Genomic DNA, 8,182 nt, shown 5'->3' with positions numbered 1-8,182 from the left:
TTTGGTGTTTGTATTTTTTCTTTTTCTTTCTTTTTTTTCCCTCGTTGGACACCACTTAACTAGATCATCTGATCAGACTCGAGCTTGTGGTATTCTGCTACTGCAACACAACTAACATTGAGTTTATCGTCAGGACCATCATCAAAAGATACTACTGCTAAACTTAGCATAAATAAACTGTGTGGAGGAACTCATAGCTTCATCAACCGCTTTTGAATTCAAATGTATTAAATGTACACCTATTTGGCGAATTTACCTGCATGATTAAGACAATGACTATACAATCATTTAAACAATCGAAACTCACGGGTGCTCTATTAGGGTTAAGCTGCTAGCAACGACTAAAAGCAGAGTAGGCGATAAAAATCTGGCCCCGTTTGGTTGGGGGGATAAGCGGGGATAACGAAAGTTATCCCCGCTATTCCGCCAAACGGAATGAAAACTGGCCGGGATATTTTATCCCGGTCAAACCTTGCTATTCCCGGTTATCCCGGGATAGCAAGGAATTTGTTATTCCACCATTTTGGTGGAATAGTGCTATTCCAATGCTTAATTTCAAACTTAATTAAAATTATAAATTGAATTAAAACTAAAGTATATAAATATAATATATTATATATTATAATACATTATTTTTATTATAAAATTATTAATTATACTATATTAATACATATTATTTATATTTAAATATTATAATAAATTCTTTTTATTAAATTTAAGTTTAAGTAGAATTTTTAAAAAAATCTATAAATTTATTATAATAAATTATTTTTATTAATTGTTCCCACCCCGATTCTTATTTTAAAAATTTAAAAATTAAAATTTTAAATTTTTAAAATTTATAATTTATAATCTCAAAATTAAAGTTTATAATTTTAAAGAATAAATTATAAATTATAAATTTTAATTTTGATATTTTAATTTTGAAATTTAAAATTTGATATTTTATATTTATTAAATTTAAATTTGATCTTAAATTTAAAGTTTGAAATTTTAAAATTTAAATTTCAATATAATAAGAGGATAATATGATTATTTTTTATTTATAAAAATTCGCTATCTTTCTTATTCTATCATACCTAACCAAACGCTATTTTTTTTAATCCCAAGAATAGGCCAATTTTCATTCAAACGCAAAATTGATCTAATCCCCGCTTATACCTCAATTTATACCTATCCCTGGAATAGCCACTTTTTGCTTATCCCCGAACCAAACGATACCTTAGGTACGGTATCAGTCAAACAATTGAAGATATACAACTTCTGATCGCTTTTTGCTCCTGCATAAGGAATTTACTCTCTTCACTCAAGTTGAAGATAATAATATTTATCCAAATTGAGCTGGGATGCTTTTCAAATTAAGAAGGGAGTGCCATGTTCTTTCGCTTTACTTTTGACAACGGACTTCTGCATCCATTAGCCTTTAGTCTTGATAAATAGAGTATTTTCAGTCTCGAGAAGTCAAATTTCATTATTTTTTATATCACTTACCTATTGATTTAAATTTCTCAAAATCAGCAATCATAATAGCTGATATGAGCTGTTTATAATTTAACAATGCAAAAATACATAAAATGAGGTAAAATGTCACACCTAAATTTCACAATGGAAGCCATGGGGACGACAGCAGACCATCGTATATACACAAGCCCTCCACACACGAAGCGTCCAACAAAATAATGAAAATCCACAACTAAGCAATTCCATTTGATCCAAAACTAATGATTCTAGGGTCACAAAACAAGTCCAACAACACGTATCAGAGCACTATATAACAAGTCTAAAACTACTGTACATCACTATATAAAAAGCGCATAATCCTCAAACTCCAAAATGTAAAAGCATGTGAAATAGTCCTTGCCCCTCGCAAATCCTGATGCATAGTACAAAGCTAACTCTCTATCTGGTAGTCTGCTATCACACAAGTACGCCGGTAGGAGATGCTATCTACGGTGCGGTCCTCCTTACCTCGATCTATGGATTGAGCAGCTGTCTTTGAAAAGTAAATCACATAAGGGCGTGAGAACTACTAAATAGCAAGTCCCAGTGGGTATAGTCGGCGACAACCACGGTCTTCCCACTAGATCAACCAGAGGCAAGATTGAGATAGAACGGCCAAGATTAAGATATAAAAAGTAACCAAGCATAGTATGTACAAGTAAATCTCTACTATCTATCATGCCTCTACACAAGTAATAAATAGGAGAAAAGTGACCAAAATATGCATCAATATTAATACTAGCAAATAAATGTAATAATAGGATCCAATCGCAACGACCGACTCATAAGTCCGGGCAAGCATGCGCCCGCCTAGTACGCGAACACACTCCCGCAATTGTGTCGGCAACACCTAGGCTATTGTCTTTGCTATCGCTAGCTAGCATCCGGAGCGACACTCAAGGAGAGCGACCCCTACCGAATCTAATATCGCGTAACTCTATCAAGCTCAATGTGGCACTGCAGGCTATAATCTATGTGATGATCTTAAAGATCATAAGTACCCAATCCAATGTCCTCAGCACAATCATAGAGTAATCTCTAAGTCAAATGTCGCCATAGAATATTCATATTCTCTCTCCATCACATAATTTATGGTATGTGTAATACAAATGGATAATAAATAATTCACCACTAGGCATAAGATGCCAACTAGCCTCCCACAGCCTAAACTAGAATATCTAATATGAGATATTGATAACTGTTATATTTGGTTTAGATTTGTAGTTATCTAAATTGAGGATAAATCCTAATCTAATTGGGATTAGATATTATTTAGATTTAATTTGGCATATATGGATTATAATTAGGAGTGTAATTCTAATCTAATTAGAATTAGACTCTAGTTAGGAGACATGTATTATAAATACATGCTACGGCCAAATTAAAGAAGCCGCGACCAAATTAAGAGCCATGCACTAATTAATTAAGCCTCTTGGAGGGTACGTACGGATGCTGTTGAGTCTTGTTAATTTGGTGTTTCGGTGGCAGCAGCATCATGAGCCGAGAGAAAAGGTTGGAGCTCTAATTAATTAAGTGAGCATCTGAGGAGTCGGGGACTAATTAAGCTATTGGTCCGTACGGTGAAGGAGCCGCACCTGCACATGCTAATTAATTAAGGCGACAGGCATATTGTTGGTTCCGTACGGATGGTTGAGAGAGAAGTCACTTTTGCAGTTCGCTTTGTTGCGGCGTTTCGGATCTAATTAAGTTTTGGTTCTTTTGAGAGATTTTCTTGTACTCCGCCTTTTCGATATTAATAAATTATTTGCTCCGTCTTCGCCCGTGGACGTAGGCTGTTGGCCGAACCACGTAATTATCGGTGTGTTCTTTCCGCTTATCTTTTCTTTTCTTGCATTAAGTTATTTTCTGGATCTATTTTTCGCCGTTCCGATTTTGACAATAACAATTCACTATATCACGATCATTAGACTTATGATTCACACAATATGGAGTAAATTAATACCTATATGTAAACAAGCTAAAATCCATACTCTCTACTCAATTTCATGCTAATATCATCTATATCAATGTATATAACCATGTATACACAAATACACACACACACATATATATATAGAAAGAGAGAGAGAGAGATAGAGAGAGAGTTGGGCTGGAATGCTATCGGTAACAAACGGGCTCTGTTGCCACCTATTTGTTTTCGATGATGGAGCCTCCAAATCGATGATCGACACTGTTAAGCATGATCTATACCCCTTAAAGCATCTAGAAACCAAATTTCATATTTTACTGTATCGTTCTCTTCTCCATCAAGTAGACACAAAAATGAAAGGCTAAAAATGAATATCTTCTAAAAAGTGATGATAGGAATCTCGTAATCAAGATCGAGAGTATAGATCTTGTTCTAAATAGTTTAAAGAATTTTCTAACTAAAATTCAATTGATTTAGATATCTTTACACCGTTAAATGAGAAAACTCCTCATATCGACTATTAAAATTATAAATTTTAAAATCTTTTGATCATTAGGTCAATATGTCGAGAAGATTATATGTCATTCCTAGTGGACTTACTGTTTGTACATAAATCATGACTCACAGACACACATGATAGAAATCCATTGTTCCACTCAATTCCATGCTAACAAAGCCCTTTATCAATACATATGATCACATACATATGCATATGCATATAAATAGACAGAAGAAAATTTGTCATTTTCGACGACTGGTAACCCACCTCGCTAGCTATTCCAACCACGGTAAGGGCCCGGCCACAAGTCCACCTCTTGTCAATCGAAATTCCAGCCGGAATTAGTCAAGGAAGTGCCGCAAATCAGCACGGAAGAAGCTGCACTAGTCAAACAATCAAAGTAGATCAGTGCTGGAATTCGCATAATAATTCTGAAATTCACTAAAATTTAGCTCATGTTACCTTCCTATCAGGATTTGGAGTTAAGAAACTTAACGAAATTCCTGCCGTCCTTGTAATTTCAGGTCATAGCGTCCACAAATTCCTCTCCCTCGGTAGAACACCAACAAGAGCTCAATTTTGCAGCCACAATTTCAGATAACAAAATTCCACTATATATTACTTACAAATCAACTCAAATTCTAAATTTACTCGATTCCAAACAATTAACACCTGAAATCCCAAGTAGGTGGAAGATGGAAATTGAGCTTTTACTACCCCTTTTCCTGCAACTGAACCTCAATTTCAAAATTGAGGCTTTGATTGCATCCAATTTAATCCAAACTGCAAGCATCAGTTTTACAATTAAAGGCTCCCATCTCGCGCAATTAAACCCTTCCGTCTTTTTCCTATTGCTACCTAGCGAAAAAATCCACCGTTACAGTCATTGCGGCTAGCTGCTGCGGCTGCTGCTCGCTGCTTCTGCTGGCTGCTTCTCCAGCAGTAGGTGTTGCAGCCAGCAGCTGTTTCTGGCTGTTGTGCCGGCTGCGGCTGCTAGCTATTGCGCCAGCAGCTGCGGCTGCTGCGCTAGGCACTGCTGCCAGTAGAGCTAGAAAACAGGGAGGAGAGGGAGAAGAAGAAGAAAGAAAGAAAGAAAGAAAGAAAGAAAGAAAGAAAAAGCAATACGACCTTGCTTGCAATTTGCAAACGACGCATCGAAGAAGCTCTACGCGCGTGCCGCGTCGATCGGCTGGACACTGCTTCTTTTTTTTTTTGTTTGCTTCAGTGGAACCACAGTAAAAATTATAAAAAATGCCAAAAGGTCCCCCAACTTTCAGAAATTTGACTTTAGTTCTCAACAAGGTGAAATTTTTATTTTTTGAGTCCATTTTTGCGCTCATTTCACGCCAAACACTCTCCTATTTAGTCAAGCATCGTAAACATGTTCACTAGCAATGCATACTATAATCTTAACCATTTGCCAAAGTTCAGTATTTTATATAAAATTTTGACAAATATATATTTTCTTACCATCTAATATAAGAGCAATATCTTTGGTTTAAAATTTATGGATATATATCATCACTTCTTATGAAATTTTTTGTTTTCAACCTTCCAAGTAGGTAACCGACTGTCTCTAGAACAAGTGGCAAAGGGCTTGGTCGTCGGTATCCGAGGTCCCAAGTTCGAATCCTAGTTGATTCACATTTCCAGCTAAGTTTATTTCTAAATAAAATAAACGAAGCGGGTAGCGTGCTACCTATATCTCAAAAAACAAAAAAAAAAAACCTTCCAAGTAGGTAAATAATATAAAAAAAAAAACTACACAATATGAATCTTAAAAGCTTTAAATATGCTAGACAAAATATAAAAGAGTTCATCGTCCATTAAGAAGTCTCATTATTAAAAATAATGAGAAGCAGGAAAGCCTCCATACTCTAAAAGCATCACAGATTAACTCTCTTTATCCTTCAAAAGCTTAGGTCAATTCATAAGTCTCATTATTAAAAATAATATCAAAGCAGAAAGCCCTCGATGCTCTATCTCCCTTTATCCATGCTCTAAAAGCATCACATATTAACTCCCCTTATCCTTAAAAAACTTAGGTGCTTAAAACAAGCCTGGAACTCCAAGCTTAAAACAAAACTGGCCTCCAAAAAAAAGAAAAAAAAAAAAAAGAAAAAACTAAAGATAGTCTGAGATTGAGATTTTCAGCGCTGATACATTGACCTCCTACTAAATGACAAATAACAAAATTTCCCAAATTAATTTAATCATTTGTGTGTAGTTTGGTTTTCTATAAAACTATCCTGAAAACTTTTTTTCACTTGAAAAATAATTTTTCGATGTTTGGTTACTCGTAAAAAAAATTTCTCGAAGACTTTTTTCACAAATTCTCTGAAAAATGGTATTTTTCATTTCCCACTCACTTTGAGCAGAAAACGAAAAGTTTTTTTTGAGAGATAGATAATATGCTACCCGCTTCGCTTATTTTATTTAGAAATAAATTTAGCTTGAAATGTGAATCAACTAAAATTCAAATTTAGGACCTCGTATATCAACCATCAAGCCTTTTGCCACTTGCTCTAGGGACAGTCGGTCGGAAAACGAAAAGTTGATGGTTAAAAAACGCAGCTCAAAGTTGCAATAAACACGTGGTCCACGAGATCCACTTCAACTCGTGGACCGCGTGCAGAAAGCTTGCAGTGGACCTCGTGACTCTCTCTCCCTTGTTTATATAATATATTTAATTATTTATTTATTTTTTATATAAATATGTTATTATATAATATTTTATTATAAATATTATTTAAAAATATATAGTAATTTATTTTATAGTATTAAATATATACTATTATATGGAGTAGGTCTTGTGTGCTATTAGGAGCACGGAGGTCTCCGTGCTCCTAAGCTTTTTCAAAGATGGAGCTTCCGAATCGATTATTAACTCCATTAGGCTTGATTTAACGTATTTAAAGTATCTAGAAAATAAATTTTATGATTTTTCGATATCATTTATCTTCGTGCTCCTAAGCTTTTTTCAAAGATGGAGCTTCCGAATCGACTATTGACTCCGTTAGACTTGATTTAACGTATTTAAAGTATTTAGAAAATAAATTTTATTATTTTTCGATATCATTTATCTAACGATCAAAAGGGTTCAAAATCAACGGATACAAATAAAAATCTCACAAAAAATGGTGATATAGCACTAAAATTTTCAATCAAAGATATTAATCTTGTAGTAAATAGTATGAAGAATTTTCTATCAAAATTTCATCTGACTTGAATACTTTTATACCGTTAAACTTGCAAACGATATACATCAACATTAAAAATTATTGATTTTGAACCCTTTCGATCGCTAGATAAATGATATTGAAAAATCACAAAATTTATTTTCTAAACACTTCAAATACGCCAGATCAAGTCTAATGGAGCCGATCATCGATTCAAAAGCTACATCATCGAAAACGGTTTAAAAGCACGAAAGCCTCCGTGCTCCTAATAGCACACAAGACCAACTCCTATTATACGTTATATTTGATACTTTGTATAATATATTTTAAATATATTTTATTTATAAATATAAATTATAATAACAATATATGTTATATGATAATTATTATATATCAATAATATATAATATAGAGAATATAACAAAATATGTATAATAGAGAGTGAGCTGGTATGCTTCTGGAAGCACGGAGCCTTCCGCGCTTCCAAGTCATTTTCGATGTTGGGACTTTCGAATCGACAATTGGCTCTAGTAAACTTGATCTAGAGTATTTGAAGTACCTAGAAAATAAATTTTATGATTTTTCGATATCATTTTCCTAGTGATCGAATGAGCTCAAAATCAATAATTTTAATGGTCATAGTGAGCCGTTTGCAAGCTTAACGATGCAGAAATATTCAAATCACGTGAAATTTTGATAGAAAATTCTTTATACTATATAAAACAAGATCAATATTTTTGATCTAAAATTTTGATGTCATATCATCATATTTTATTAAGATTTTTATTTTCAGCCGTTGATTTTGAGCTACTTCGATCACTAGGCAAATAATATAAAAAAACCATAAAATTTATTTTTTAGATACTTAAAATACTCTAAATCACGTCTAACGGAGCTGATCGTAAACATCAAAAACGACTTAGAAGCACGGAGCGCTCCATACTTCAAAAAGCATGCCAGCCGCACTCATATAATAGATTTTTATTTATCATTTTCTTTCAACCAAACAACCATAATGAGAGCATAAAATTTATTTTTCTTCAAAAACTTTTTTTTCACCAAAATTTTTTATAA

The 8,182-nt window shown here is 33.6% G+C and overlaps 1 long non-coding RNA gene across 2 annotated transcripts; it reads right to left on the bottom strand.

Moving 5' to 3' along the window:
- Positions 3,927-5,130, bottom strand: LOC109719555. Of its 2 annotated transcripts, XR_002218737.1 has the most exons (3): positions 5,058-5,130; positions 4,392-4,787; positions 3,927-4,307 (listed from the first exon to the last, which is right to left on the bottom strand). It is a non-coding gene; the product is annotated as an uncharacterized LOC109719555 (long non-coding RNA). The 2 variants fall into 2 exon arrangements; XR_002218736.1 differs by having other exon boundaries at positions 4,392-5,124.

Source organism: Ananas comosus, linkage group 13 (assembly GCF_001540865.1).
Source record: "Ananas comosus cultivar F153 linkage group 13, ASM154086v1, whole genome shotgun sequence".
In the NCBI taxonomy this organism is placed as follows: domain Eukaryota; kingdom Viridiplantae; phylum Streptophyta; class Magnoliopsida; order Poales; family Bromeliaceae; genus Ananas; species Ananas comosus.
This window is presented reverse-complemented; position numbering and strand designations above follow the sequence as displayed.